The 14466-nt window shown below is 39.0% G+C and overlaps 2 long non-coding RNA genes across 2 annotated transcripts in view; one reads left to right on the forward strand and one right to left on the reverse strand.

The window, feature by feature from the left end:
• LOC309866788 overlaps positions 1-14466 on the forward strand; it is a 489301-nt gene that overhangs the window by 428986 nt on the left and 45849 nt on the right. The gene's annotated exons all lie outside the window — the stretch shown is intronic.
• Positions 8316-14272, reverse strand: LOC309866782. The gene is made up of 3 exons (XR_014312798.1): positions 13896-14272; positions 10983-11104; positions 8316-10796 (listed from the first exon to the last, which is right to left on the reverse strand). It is a non-coding gene; the product is annotated as an uncharacterized lncRNA (long non-coding RNA).

A 14466-nucleotide genomic window follows, 5' to 3' on the forward strand; every position in this document is an offset into this window, starting at 1 on the left:
TCTGCCTCCAGACTGCTTTTGGACACAAGCTACAACATCAACTCTTCCCTGGGTCTCTAGCCTGCCCACCTGCCCTATAGAATTGGACTTGCCAGTCTCCACAATCACATGAACCAATTCCTAAAATCTCTGTCTCCCTGTGTCTGTCTCTCTCTTTACACACACAGCCTCACACACACACTCTGTTGATATTATTGATTCTGTCTCTCTGGAGAACCCTAATACAGAAAGTAATTTTAAAAATTAATGAAGAAATTTCATATTCAAAAAAATCAGTCTTAAATTTGTATACCCCTAAGTAATACAGATGGTGTGTTTGTGTTGTCTACTTTTGTGAAATTTGTTGGATTTCACAGTAAAATGATTTTTAATAAAAAGTATCGATGGTGAAGATATTGTAGCCCCAAGAAATGGTTGATCCCTCAGAGAAACTCACTTCAAGGAAGAACTAAAACACAGAATCGGTCCAACAAACTCGGGAGGGAGAAAGCTGAGGAAAGAGAGGAGAGGATAGAGGAAGAAAGAAAGAGTCTCAGACAATAGAACATTCCATACTCATTCTGCTGAAAATAAACGCACTCTGTTTGAAATAAAATGTACTTTGAACAGCACCCTCAAGAGAGGCAATGATTGTTACTACAATGGATTTTCATAAACTTCATCAAGAAGCATATACAGTAATAGAAGAAAAGTTAGGAAATTTCCTGCAAAACAGTAACAGGATCCAAAACACTGAGGCAGCATCAGCTTTCAAAGCATTTCAAGTAGCTGGGATTCTTCTGAACTCCAAAACCAAGTCTTGGTTATTTAATTCCTCTGCTTAAAGAAGGACACAAGAGCTACAAAGTTGTACTTATTCTTCAAACTTGGCTGTCTACTTCCATTCTTGGGTGAATCGCTTGTGAGCATAGCATCAGGTACTTTGGGTCTTTTCAATCCAAAATGACTGGCAGAGTCAGAAGAACCAGTGATTGGTTCACATGGCCTGAAAGGATCTCTCACTACACATCTTGTCAAGTCATGGGCTGGGTTTACCTCTCCCTCCTTCTCTAATGGCATTGCTTCCATTCACAACATCTTCTCTGTATTAAGTTCTAGAATGGGCTCCAGGCTGAATGGACATATATATTCTTTACATATTCAGTAAGCTATTGGAAGCACCAAAATATTCAAGTATAATTTTGGATGAAAACACCGTGGCTATGTTGAAAACCTTAATAAGGAAAAATTTATAAGTGGAAAAAACCCCAAAGAGAACATTTAATATCAATGAAGAATAATTAGTCATTCAAGAGTGGATGTTGAGCCTGGTTAGTTGCTTCAAACTAAACAAACAAAATTAAGGGAAAGAGAAAGCCTTGAACCTCAAGCTTACATCTTATACTCACACATCCAAGTGAGAGATTTAAAAATAAAAATAATTTGGGAGAAACTAAAGAAAAAATGAGATAAAATGTTACCATTTTATGAAACAAGATGGGATAGGGAGGGAGATAAACCATAAGAGACTCTTGATCTCAGGAAACAAACTGTCGGTTGCTGAGGGTGGCATGGGGGAGGGAGAGGGTGGTTGGGTTATGGACATTGGGGAGGGTATGTGCTATGGTGAGTGCTGTGAAGTGTGTAAACCTGGCGATTCACAGACCTGTACCCCTGGGGCTAAAAATACATTATAAGTTAATTTTTAAAAAAAGGAAAAAAAGTTACATTTTAGAGTGCTGAGGATTATTAAGCAGCATGCAATGACTCAGACTCCATTAAAAATTCATTAAATTTACTATTTACTATTTTCAGGGGATTTTAAGAATAATTTTATTATTATTTTATACAGTTGATATGCTAAAGAAAATTGACATTTTGTCTTTACTGGGGAATCATATGCTAATTCTCTGAGAGATGAATTTACCTATGAAAAAAGATAAGTAATGGATGTAAAAAATAATCAGGTAGCTTAATATTCTTTTTTTTAGTGTACCAAGTACTATATACTATTTTTAAAAATTCTGGGTAGCAAGAAAACCCTGGAAAGTCAAGAGGATAATAATAGACATTTTTAAAAAGGCACATATATATGACAGTCATATTACAATTTTCTTAACACAGACAATGTTCCTTAAAATATGTTTATTTAAAAGACAGTAACATAACCGGAAATAGGCAGATATATATGTGGACAATTTGTACAGAAAAAATGTAAACAGCTTTTAAATACACGAGATGAAACTCCATCACATACATAAATTAAAGAAACTATTAGTAATAAGGGAAGCCTAACTGACAAACAAAAGTTGAAAATCTCAGTAATACACAAGGTGTAATATGTTTTCTGCCCAATCACCATTATTAGCAGTACATATTACTAAAACTTATCTAGAAGACAATTTGGTTGAAACATATGGACTGTTATGAGTATGTGCCTTTCCTGAGTAGTATTTTATTTTCTCTGAAGTGAATAATTAATCATCATATTTTTCTGTTTTAATTATTTTGCCTTTCTCATTTTTTAAAGATTTTATTTATTTATTTGAGAGAGACAGAACATGCATACCCAAGTGCAGGAGCATGAGCAGGGGGAAGGGCAGAGGGAAAGGGAGAAGCCGGCTCCCCGACGAGCAGGGAGCCCCATACCTGCTTCCATCCCAGGACCCTGAGATCATAACCTGCGCCAAAGGCAGAGGCTCATCTGACTGAACCACCCAGGTGCTCCTTGACCTTTGGACTTTTTATGCGCAGTTATTCAGTTCTTAATGACTACCTTCCATCTTTTGCAGGGTTTGAAAAGTGATCACTGCTTATTATATAGGCTCTGTAAATAGCCTGGGTTGTCTATTACTCACATATTTTCTCTTCAGTCCTCCTAAGATCTTCCAAATGTCCCCAACACACACACACACACACACACACACACACATACACACACACACACACAGAGTACTTGCCATAATTATTAAAATGTAATTGATGCCTCCTATTCCTAACCCATTCCAAGGATACACCATACATTGAGATGCTTCTCTCCTAATTTCTCCTTGGTTTCTTTTTTATTTGGTCTGCTGAGCAAGTTTGCATACACCTCACCCTCTAAAGTTTTTCTAACATCACTGTCCACTGTCATTTTTTGTCTGTTCTCTTTATAATTTCCTTACCACTTTTTTAACAGGGCTTCAGGGGTATAGAGACGAGTATGTATGGTGCAACTTTCCTTGGCACTGAAAAACCACTTCACTCAAGGCCTACTTGTTAGAAGGTTAATGATCCATGTACTTGCCGAGAATAAAAGGAAGGACACAATGGGTGATTTAGATATGAGCCAACTCCTCAATTCTGTTTCAAACCTACCCCTTCATGTTGAATATCAGCCTGTGTATCCCACCTGATTTACTAGAAAAGAAAGCAGGGCAGAGGTTCCTGGTCTCTCTTTTCCTTGCTCAGGTACACGTGTTTTTCCTCCTTTGTTCCCTTCCCTTCTTTCTCTACTAAAACCCGGTATGGGGCTGAAGCTCTCCCATCACCTCTCCTGCCACACTCTGTCAGGAAGACACTGGGCAGAGGCCACCTTCTCAGGCACATTGTGTGTCTCTAAAAGTGTCATAGACACAGCAACACCCACCAGGGTGCCCTGAACAACTTGTGGGGCTGGATGTTCACTGCAGGGATGAGCAAGAGACCACTTCATTGTTATGTGATTCTACCTTGAAATTACTTATGCTCTGGCTGAGGAACTCTTGGCCTCAAGCTGTTCTCAATGTCACTAAGGAACAGCTGGGGTTGGGGAATGTTACTTCTGGTTCCTGTGCTCTAGTTGTTTGTATGATTTTTGTTCCAACCACACACTGAGGGACAAACAACCACAGACTCTGCTGAAACCAGAATGGACCAGTCAGAGACGCTCAGCATCTAGGCCCCTGTTCTGCTCAGAGTTTGTGCTCAGCTCCCCCTACAGTCCCCGTCACTGTGTCATACATGGCACAGTAGTACACAGCTGCATCTGAGGCTTGCACTGAGCCTTTCTCCAAGTGGAAGGATTTGGAATCTTTGTTGTAGGTGGCTTCAAATCCTTTGTTGCTTCCCTTCTCCTTGTCCCTCAAGGCTTTCAGGAGGAGCTCTAGACCTTCTCCTGGATACTGGACATACCAGAAAAGAGTGGGGGACCATGATGTTGAAAAAGTACAGTTTATGGTCAGGGAAGCCTCTTCTGAGAGGGTCACTTGGCCCTGTGTCTGAGTCACCGACTCTCCATGTGTTTGTCCTGAGGAAAAAGAAAAGAGAATTGTGTCACCTTGTGCATAAAGCTCTTGGAGAAATGACAGTTAAACAATTTGCTGACACAATGGAAGAAAGAATCCCAAATTTTAGGAGACATTTTACTTACCAAGCATTAAGAGTACCACAGTCACGAAGCCTGGAGAACACTTCATCTCTGGAGTGTCACCTAAATAATGTTCTTCATTCTTACCATGAAGAAATGTTGGAGTGACAGAGAAATGATCAGTGGAAGCCCACATTTCACACAGGAAATGTGATTGTGGTAGGAAGCTGCACCCTCTGGTGGACAGGGACTGAAATGTGTGCATGTTGGCCAGAATCCTCCCCAAGTCAGACATCTGTTTCATCCCTGACTTGATGAGGCACATGTCAGTCTTCAAGTGGCCCTTGGAAGTCTGAACAATAGCAATCCTGACCTCTCAGGTCTGTTTTGTTCTTAGGACACTGCCTGATATGGAAATTCTTTAACACAGCATCCCAGAGAATCTCTGTAGCTGGGAGGGTAACAAACTTCTTAAAGCATCTTACTATAGTACTTCATATACTCATGGGTCCATGTGGACCAGCCCCAAACCCACTGACTGCCAGAAATGGGGTTTGAGTTGAGTATGGAAAAAGTAATTAGAAGTCAAGTCTTTGCTGAGTGATTCTGTATTCGTTTGTGTCTGTTTTGTTTTGGCACTGTGCTCCAATATTTAGAACAGTGACTATCATTTTTTTTTAAGCACTCCCTAAATATATGTTAAATTTAAAAAAATGAACAAACGCCCTTTACCTGAAACACTGTATTACTTGGTCATAAAAATTAGCAATTTAAGGAATACTATCTTTTTAATATATGTTTTTCAGAATAAAAGTCACACTATTTTATAGGTAACCATTTTAATAGTCAAATATTTATTTTCAGAATCATAAACAAATGGAAAATATCAATTGTATTCAGAAGAGAGATCACAAATGACGTTGTCAAATACCTATAGAATGATGCGAGATTCTTCTTTTTTTTAAGATTTATTTTTTTTTATGTTTGAGAGTATGAGAGCAAGGGATGGGCAGAGGGGCGGAGGGAGAGGGAAAACACTCCCCAGGCTGAGCACAGAGTCTAACATGAGGATCAACCTCACAAAACTGAGATAACTACTTGAGCCAAACCAAGGGCTGGATGCTTAATTGACTGATCTGAGATTCTTATCTTATACTCTCACAGTTTCGTTGACTCTAGCATGAGATGAATAGTGTATGTGAATCAGGTAACAAATACTAATGTTATACTCCTTTTTTTAAAGAAAAAATATTTGATTTATTTATTTGAGAGAGAGAGAGAGCACAAGCCAGCAGGGGGAGTGGGGCAGAGGGATAAGCAGACTCTCTGCTGAGCAGGGATTCCCAACATGGGGCTCCATCCCAGGACTCAGATCATGACCTGACCCAAAGGCAGATGCTTAACTGACTGAGCCACCCAGGGGCTCACTAACGCTGTATACCCTTAACAGGTTTTAGCCTCAAGGATGCATTCTATTACCACCTATCTACCACATTCTGTTGCCAAATGCTAATCAAAAAAATTTTCCTCATGAGCTAAGAAATCTGAATTATCAGCATAAAGTTCTGGAAAGGAACACATCTTCTGTAAAGCCCTATAAACATTTATCTCTAGAAACAGAGATGGAAGCTTAGTTCAAGCTGTTTCCTAGACGCTACTCTCCACACAATCAGATCAAAGAACTTCATGAGTCCAGAGCTAACATGGGAAGTTTTCCAGATGCAGAGTGAAATAAGAAATTCAGGTCTGGATATTTCTTGGGTTCACATGTTCCTTCTCTTCCCTTCCACCTTCTAATCACATTATCAGAAACTGCCTAAAATCTATGTTAAAAAGAAATTTGGGACAAGTAGCTGCAAACTTGTATTCAGACATGTAGATAGAATACCAAATAAGTTGGAATGATGCTGGATTGAAAATAAGCAGTCTAGCACATGGTTGCGGAAAGTCATTACCTATAACTCCTAGTAAAAAAAAGTATTTCTAGGCCACTGAAAATGTACAAGAGAACTATTTTGCCTTTTGGTTCACACAAAAGAATTGTACAGCATTGAGGGAAGATATGCCTAGTAAATTTGGATGTTTAATGGCTTTAATAATGGGTAATTTTTGTAAAAAAAAATAAACTGTGCCAATTTGAAGTGAACAATTCTATAAGATTTGACATATGAGGCCCTCAACACAGTTGAGATAATGAACATATGCATCACCCCAACTGTTCCCTCATGTCTCTTTGTAATCTTTCTCTCAACACTCCCCCCGCCATTTCTAGGTAATATTTCTGCATGAATTTGTCTGCATATTTTTAATTTTGTAGAAATTCTGTATTGTACTCTTCTGTATGGCTTCTTTTCAACATAATTATTTTGATATATTTTTTCATTGATCATAATTATCAAGAGTTTGTTTCTTTCTGTTGCTGTGGTGTATCCCATCATGTGCGTAAAAAACAATTTGTCTATTCACCTGTTGTTGACCATATCCCATTAGTCCCAGAGGGGCTCTTACAAATACAGTTGCTGTGAATATATGTGTATAAGACTTTTTTATAGACATATGCTTTCATTTTTCTTGCTCCATATATGGGCGTACAATGGCTGGGTCATATGGTACGTATACAATTGGCTTCGGAAACCAATTTGTTCTAGTAGCTATTTTGTAGAGTCCCTTGCATTTTCTGCTCAGACAATTATGCTGCCTATTAATAAAGACACGTTCACGTCTTCCTTTCCAAACTGTATGGCTCTTGTTTCTTCCACGTGTCTTATTGCATTGGCTGGAACATCTACTTCAATATTAGAGATAAGTGAAAATGAAAATTCTTTCCTTACATCCCAAATTAAGGAGAAACATTTAAGCTTTCACCATCAAGTATGACATTTGATGCAAACTTTTTGTGGAGCCCTTTTTAAAGGTGAGGATTCCCTTCCATTCTATCTAATTCACTGGGACTTTCTCTCAGGTTCAGATCAGGACTTTGTCAAGATCCCTCCTAAATTGCTCATCAAAGTTATTTGTCAAAGTCTTTGGATACATAGCTGTCAAATTTGTCACAACAAAATATTTAAAAAGATATCACTTTTCCATTTTATAAATAATGAAACAAAGCTCAAAATGATCAGGAAGTTTCATGACAGAGCTAATAGTTTAGAACACAGAGCTCAATGATAGCAAAAACCTGTTCCCTGTTTTTGCTACTTTGATTGTCATCAGAGAAAAATTGAGAGAGAGACTATATGGTAGTAAAATGACTTCTTCCCAGCCTTTGAAATATTTTAAGTCACACCTTAGCAGGATCTTTATTTATGCAAATGAAACTAATAAAGAAGAATTAAATAATGACAAGTTTAACTCTTTCACCAAAAGAGGAAAGAAAACATAGAACAATGGGTACCCAAACTTATATTCAGGAACTAACCAGTGGCTAGTGGCTTCACCATTCCATCCAGACCAAATATTAGACACCTGATTTAAGCAATGCCCTGAAGCAAGATTGACAAACTCTTTTAGGGTTTTGTGAGTCACTGATACACTAGAGCTCCATTCATGACTAGTGATCACTCTCTTTCTCTGTTCCTTGAAACTTGTTTGTGATAAGGCAGTCTAGAACATTGTTGTTCTGATTAATAAGTATAAAAGTTTCTGAAAAATTGTGAAATAGAATGGCCTTATAATCCAGAAGTTCAACTGTCATCATGCACTGAAATAAAGTTCTCAGACACCAGTCTGAGAAGTCATGCAGCACTGCCTTTGCAAGGGAGAGCAGCAGCAGCTGAATCCTGCACATAGCTTTTGTTTGTTTGTTTGTTTTGTTTTTAATTTTTATTTTTTATAAACATATATTTTTATCCCCAGGGGTACAGGTCTGTGAATCGCCAGGTTTACACACTTCACAGCACTCACCAAAGCACATACCCTCCCCAATGTCCATAACCCCACCCCCTTCTCCCAACCCCCCCCCCCAGCAACCCTCAGTTTGTTTTGTGAGATTAAGAGTCACTTATGGTTTGTCTCCCTCCCAATCCCATCTTGTTTCATTGATTCTTCTCCTACCCACTTAAGCCCCCATGTTGCATCACCACTTCCTCATATCAGGGAGATCATATGATAGTTGTCTTTCTCTGCTTGACTTATTTCGCTAAGCATGATGCACTCTAGTTCCATCCATGTTGTCGCAAATGGCAAGATTTCATTTCTTTTGATGGCTGCATAGTATTCCATTTAATTAAAAAAAAAAAAAGACTCCTCAAAACATGGGAAAGGATTAAAATGGGATGGCAGATACTTGAAGCAGGTTTGTACTCCCCCCTACAAGTAGGAACACAGCCAGTCAGTCATGGGGTAAGGGAGGAGCCGAATGTTTGGGCTAGCAATCGCCAGGTGCAGAAAGGGGGGGCTGAGGGTGGAATTCTTTCATACCTCCTAACTTATGCTCTGCCCCTGGGGATCTTATCCTACTCCTACTGGACTATTGCCTTCAATATTTCGAGAGCTGGAATGCCGTTGACATTTCAGCTGCTTCCACAGTCGCTCCTTAGGGCTTACAATATATTTTCTAAGAACACCTCCACATTCAACTTTAAGATTCTACTCAAAAATGGCAAGAATTTGGCTATATACCCACAATATCGAAATGTTTATGGACTCCTATTTCTACCAAAAGGTGGACACAACCTTAAAGTCCATCCACAAATAGATGTACATAAACAAAATGTGCTATGTACATACACTGGAATATTATTCAACCTTAAAATGGAAAGAAATCCTCACACACACTGCAACAGAGGTGAATGTTGAGACATTATATCAAATAAAATGTCACAAAATTACCAGCATTGCATAATTCCACTTCTAGAGGGGGTACAGCTCAGTGGTAGGGCATTTGACTGCATAATTCCACTTCTATGAGGTACTTAAAGTAGTCAAACTCATGGAAAGAAAAAGCAGAATGATAGTTCTCAAGGACTGGAGGAATGAAGTAATGGAGAGTGATTGTTTAATGAGTGCAAATATTTAATTTTTCAAGAGGAAAGAACTCTGGAAATGGATGGTATTGCTAGTTGAACAACAATGTAAATGTATTTAATACCACTGAAATGTACACTCAAAATTTTTTTAAATGGTAAAAATATATGTTAAAATCATAAAAGTTTGCAATTAAAAACATTTGAAGAGATTCTAGTTAAGATTTCTAGTTTACTCATCTGCCTTTATAGCAAATATAAGAGGGTGTTAGAATGTACAACTAATTATTCAGATGGTAATGGATGCATTACCATCTGAATTTTAAGGCACTGGGCAAATAGGGTTAGAGATATAAGGAGGATAATGGAGAGAATGAGGATTTTGGAGAGTAGAGCACTGTTCAAACAAGGAGGGCTCAGAGGTGTGCAAACTGAGCCACATGTTGACAAGAAGTACTTTTGAAGAAGTGTTGAAGTGAAGGGCAGGAACAGATAAAGGGGAAAATTCACACTCTGCTCCTTCACTGTGTCCTCCTAAGAGTCCCTAATTATGATCATTTGTGGATCAATCTGGGGAGATGCACTAAACCTCCATTATGCAAACTGAGCACATCTATGCTAGAGGTGTTAGTAAGATGGAATGAACACTAGTACAAACTACCTTACAGAGCAGGCTCATTAGAAACTAAATGTGAATACGATAACTCATGGCAAACAAACCTAATTTTAAACTAAATCATTAAATGGCATAAAATATCAGGATATAAAACAAAAAAGGAAAATCACAGAAACATTCACGACCTTTCTTATTCAAGAGATGCCTGTAACATAATATATACTCAATAAATATGTACTGAACAAGTAAATATGTACTGAAAAATCCAACAATTTGCACACATTATTACTGATTTTTGAGTCAAATGTTTCTAAATTTCCTTAGCCAATTCTTCTAGCTAAATCTAGCTAAATAAAATTATTTTTCATGACTAGTCTTCAAAAAACAATTTCAACACAAATTTTCAGGGATTAGGAAGTGTTTGATGCAGATAACTCTTATCCAGAGTGGTATTTTCTTAGAGTGAATTTCTCCCTCTACTCCTGTACCTGTGCCACTTCCTGTCTGGGATGACAATTTCCCCCTGCCTTGGGCCCAACACAGGGGAAGCATCAACAAGAGCCCTGGGGTTTGTGTATACCTCCCTCCATCACTCCCCTCACTGTGGGCTCCCACAGTGCACAGAAATACACCGCAGAGTCCTCCAGCTGTGAAGCTGAGATGACAAGTTGGATGAAATTTCCTGTCTTCTGAAAATTCAGTGAGTAGCGACCTTCGGTGGCATTTTGCTGGTTGTAAGAATCCTGACGAATAAGGAAAACCATTGCCCCACTGCTGAGCTGCTTGTACCATAAAAGACTATAACTTGGTTCATTGGTGTTATATGTGCATTCCAGAATGACAGTCCCCATCTCCTGCACTAACATTGCTGGTTGGGCTTGAGTTATCTTCTGGGCAATACTGGATCCTGAAGAAAAAAACAATAACAACAAACAAACACAGAATCAGAGACTTCTGGAATACGTGATGTGGCACAAAGAACTTCTATTTTACACACTGTTATCCCTCCTTCCCAAGGTTCCTGCCAGATCCTGCCTATCTCTCCTGATTTTAGGTCATAGAGAAGACACGTTCCTACAGGGACCATTCTTACCTAGCCACACGGAAGTCATGACCACCTTGAGAAGGTTGGAGAGCAACATGTTTGAGTTTTCCCACAAGAGGGAAAATGTCTTCTTCCTCTTCAGCTTCAGGGCTCAGCACTGTGAGGGGATCCTGACAGGGTGAGGGAAGGATTGCTGGTTATGTGCTGCTGTGGCCCCAGAACAGGAAATAGGGGCTTCCTGGTATAGCAAGTGCGTGGGTCATGTTACACTTCTCTATGTCCCAGTGAGAGTCTCATTACCCAAAATTCTTTTGTATTAAGCAACTTTAATTGAAAACCTTACATTTGAAAATAGACACGAGTAAAATTTATATTGAAATGAGGATTTGAGGATTGATGGTTTAACTAACTGATGTTCATTCATCACATCTGCGATAAAGTGGGTGGGTGGCACTTATTGAAAACATGACAGATAAGGCTCACTTTGGGAGCACATATACTAAAATTAGAATGATACATAGAAAATTAGCATGGCCTGTGTGCAAGAATGACATGCAAATTCATGAAGCATTCCATAATTTTTAAATACTACATATAATGAATTATGGAAGCAATGAAAATGTAAGAATCATGATGAAAAAATGTAAGAATCTTGTATGTCTACACTACATGATTTCACCCAAGGTAGAGATAAATCACTTTATAAGAAGGCAGTGTTTAGACATTCACTGTAGCTCTTTCAATGTACCTATTGTTATATCAGTGTTCCTCCTCACTACTCATGTCTGTTCAGATGCCTATGTTGGAGCCAAAAGCAGAAATATCTAATCACTCTTGCTGAAGAGTTCAGGCTGCTGCCCTCAGGCAATAGATCCTGTCACGGAGGTCTTCTCCTCACTGTTTAGTTTCCACAGCTCAGCTCTGATCAGAAAGGCCAGAATAGACACCAGAATTTGGTCATTAGGTTATCAATCCTTTGAATTTATTTTTTTCCCTTACCTCATTTGAACACAGTAACCTCCCATGTTTTGTATGCTCAGTTCTGAGCACCCAGTGTGACCACTCAACCTTCTTATATACCTTCTCTCCTCCAATACCCTCAACACACGTGCACACAACCACATCCGTGCACACACATGTACCAACATGGGAAATGCCATCTTCCTCAATTATCTAAAAACATGTGGTGCTTCTTTTCTCTGACCCTTTCCAGAGGGCACAACACATACTGAGGTGCTTCCACAGTAGGCCCAGGTTTCTTCTTATCTAGTCTTTCATGCCAGTTTCCCTTTCTCCATATATATCTTATTTCCTAAAATTGGTTGATGTCACTGTCTGATAATAGCTTTTCTCATATTTCTATTTGTGTCTATGGCTTTCTGCCCTTTGGGATGTCTTTACTAAAAATTTTAAAGAGTATTAAAGAGGTGCCTGGGTGGCTCGGTCAGTTAAGCTTCTGAGTTCAACTCAGGATATGGTCTCAGTGTCCTGGGATTGAACCATGCCTCCTGCTCCCTGCTAAGTGGGAAGTTTCTCCCTCTCTTTTTGCCCTCCCCCACTGCTTGTGCTCATGCACGCTCTTTCTCAAAAAAATAAAATCCTTAAAAAAAAGAGCACTGAAGTACTCCACATCACTTGGCATCAGGGAAATACAAATCAAAACGACAATGAGATATCACCTCACACCAATCAGAATGGCTAAAATTAAGAAGTCAGGAAATGACAAATGCTGGTGAGGATGCAGAGAAAGAGGAACCCTCCTACACTGTTGGTGGGAATGCAAGCTGGTGCAACCACTCTGGAAAACAGCATGGACGTTCCTCAAGATGTTGAAAATAGAACTACCCTATGACCCAGCAATTGCACTACTGGGTATTTACCCTAAAGATACAAACGTAGTGATCTGAAGGGGCACATGCACCCGAATGTTTATAGCAGCAATGTCCACAATAGCCAAACTATGGAAAGAACCTAGATGTTCATCAACAGATGAATGGATCAAGAAGATGTGGTATATATACACAATGGAATACTATGCAGCTATCAAAAGAAATGAAATCTTGCCATTTGCGACGACGTGGATAGAACTAGAGGGTATCATGCTCAGCGAAATAAGTCAGTTGGAGAAAGACAACTATCATATGATCTCCCTGATATGAGGAAGTGGAGAAGCAACATGGGGGGTTAAGGGGGTAGGAGGAGAATAAATGAAACAAGATGGGATTAGGAGGGAGACAAACCATAAGTGACTCTTAATCTCACAAAACAAACTGAGGGTTGCTGGGGGGAGGGGGGTTGAGAAAGGGGGGTGGGGTTATGGACATTGGGGAGGGTATGTGCTATGGGGAGTGCTGTGAAATGTGTAAACCTGGCGATTCACAGACCTGTACCCCTGGGGATAAAAATATATTATATGTTTATAAAAATTTTACAAATGGTAAAAAAAACAAAAACAAAAACAAAACAAAAACAACAAAAAAAGAGCATTAGAGAAATCAAGAGATAAATATATATATTATTAATCTACCAATGGTTTTTTTTTTTTTTTTTTAGAGATTTTACCTTTACATAATCTTTACACTCAACATGGGCTCAAACTAAAACCTTCAGACTCAGAGTCCCAGCTCTATCCACAGAGCCAGCCAGGCACCCCTAGTCTACTGTGTTTATCCAAATGTCTGAGAAAACACTTATTAAATACCTTTCAAATTGTTTAAACTATATTTTTACATGCATTTATATTTATACAGGTTGCAAAATAAAAATTACATTTTAAACCAATTAAATAAAAATATTTTAAATGAAGAATATATAAGTAACATAATAGTGAATGTATCAATATTTTGATCATAGCTCATTCATAAAACCTTCAGATAAGTAGATAATAATTAAAGAAGATTGCAACAATATTAACAAAGTCTTGCACTGCAACACAGACATTGCTTTTGTCATGATTCTTACTGAACTGCACTGACTCCCAGACGTTCTCCCAGTCCCATGACTTGTGGCTCTCTGTGAGAGGTTGCAAAACAGGAGTTAGGGAAATCTATAGGAGTTTCCTCCCAGTATCACCTAACTATCGATATTTTTAGGAGACCTCAGTGCAAGAGCATTTTCTCTCACTGTATTTTCTGGGCACTGAGAACAATCTCTCTTGAGCTCTTACTGTCAGAAAGCCAGCTGATCTATTTAACTGGTCAGGACGTGAGCCACATCCTCCATTCTGTTTCTGCTCCCTACCCCTTCATGTTGAATATCAGCTTGTACCCCACCCCCCGGCTGATTTACTAGAAAAGAAAGCAGGGCAGAGGTCCCTGGTCTCTCTTTTCCTTGCTCAGGTACACGTGTTTTTCCTCCTTTGTTCCCTTCCCTTCTTTCTCTACTAAAACCTGGTTTGGAGCTGAAGCTCTCCCATCACCTCTCCTGCCACACTTTGTCAGGAAGACACTGGGCAGAGGCCACCTTCTCAGGCACACTGTGTGTCTCTAAAAGTGTATAGACACAGCAACACCCACCAGGGTGCCATAAACAA

Source organism: Mustela nivalis (genome assembly GCF_964662115.1).
Source record: "Mustela nivalis genome assembly, chromosome: 6".
In the NCBI taxonomy this organism is placed as follows: domain Eukaryota; kingdom Metazoa; phylum Chordata; class Mammalia; order Carnivora; family Mustelidae; genus Mustela; species Mustela nivalis.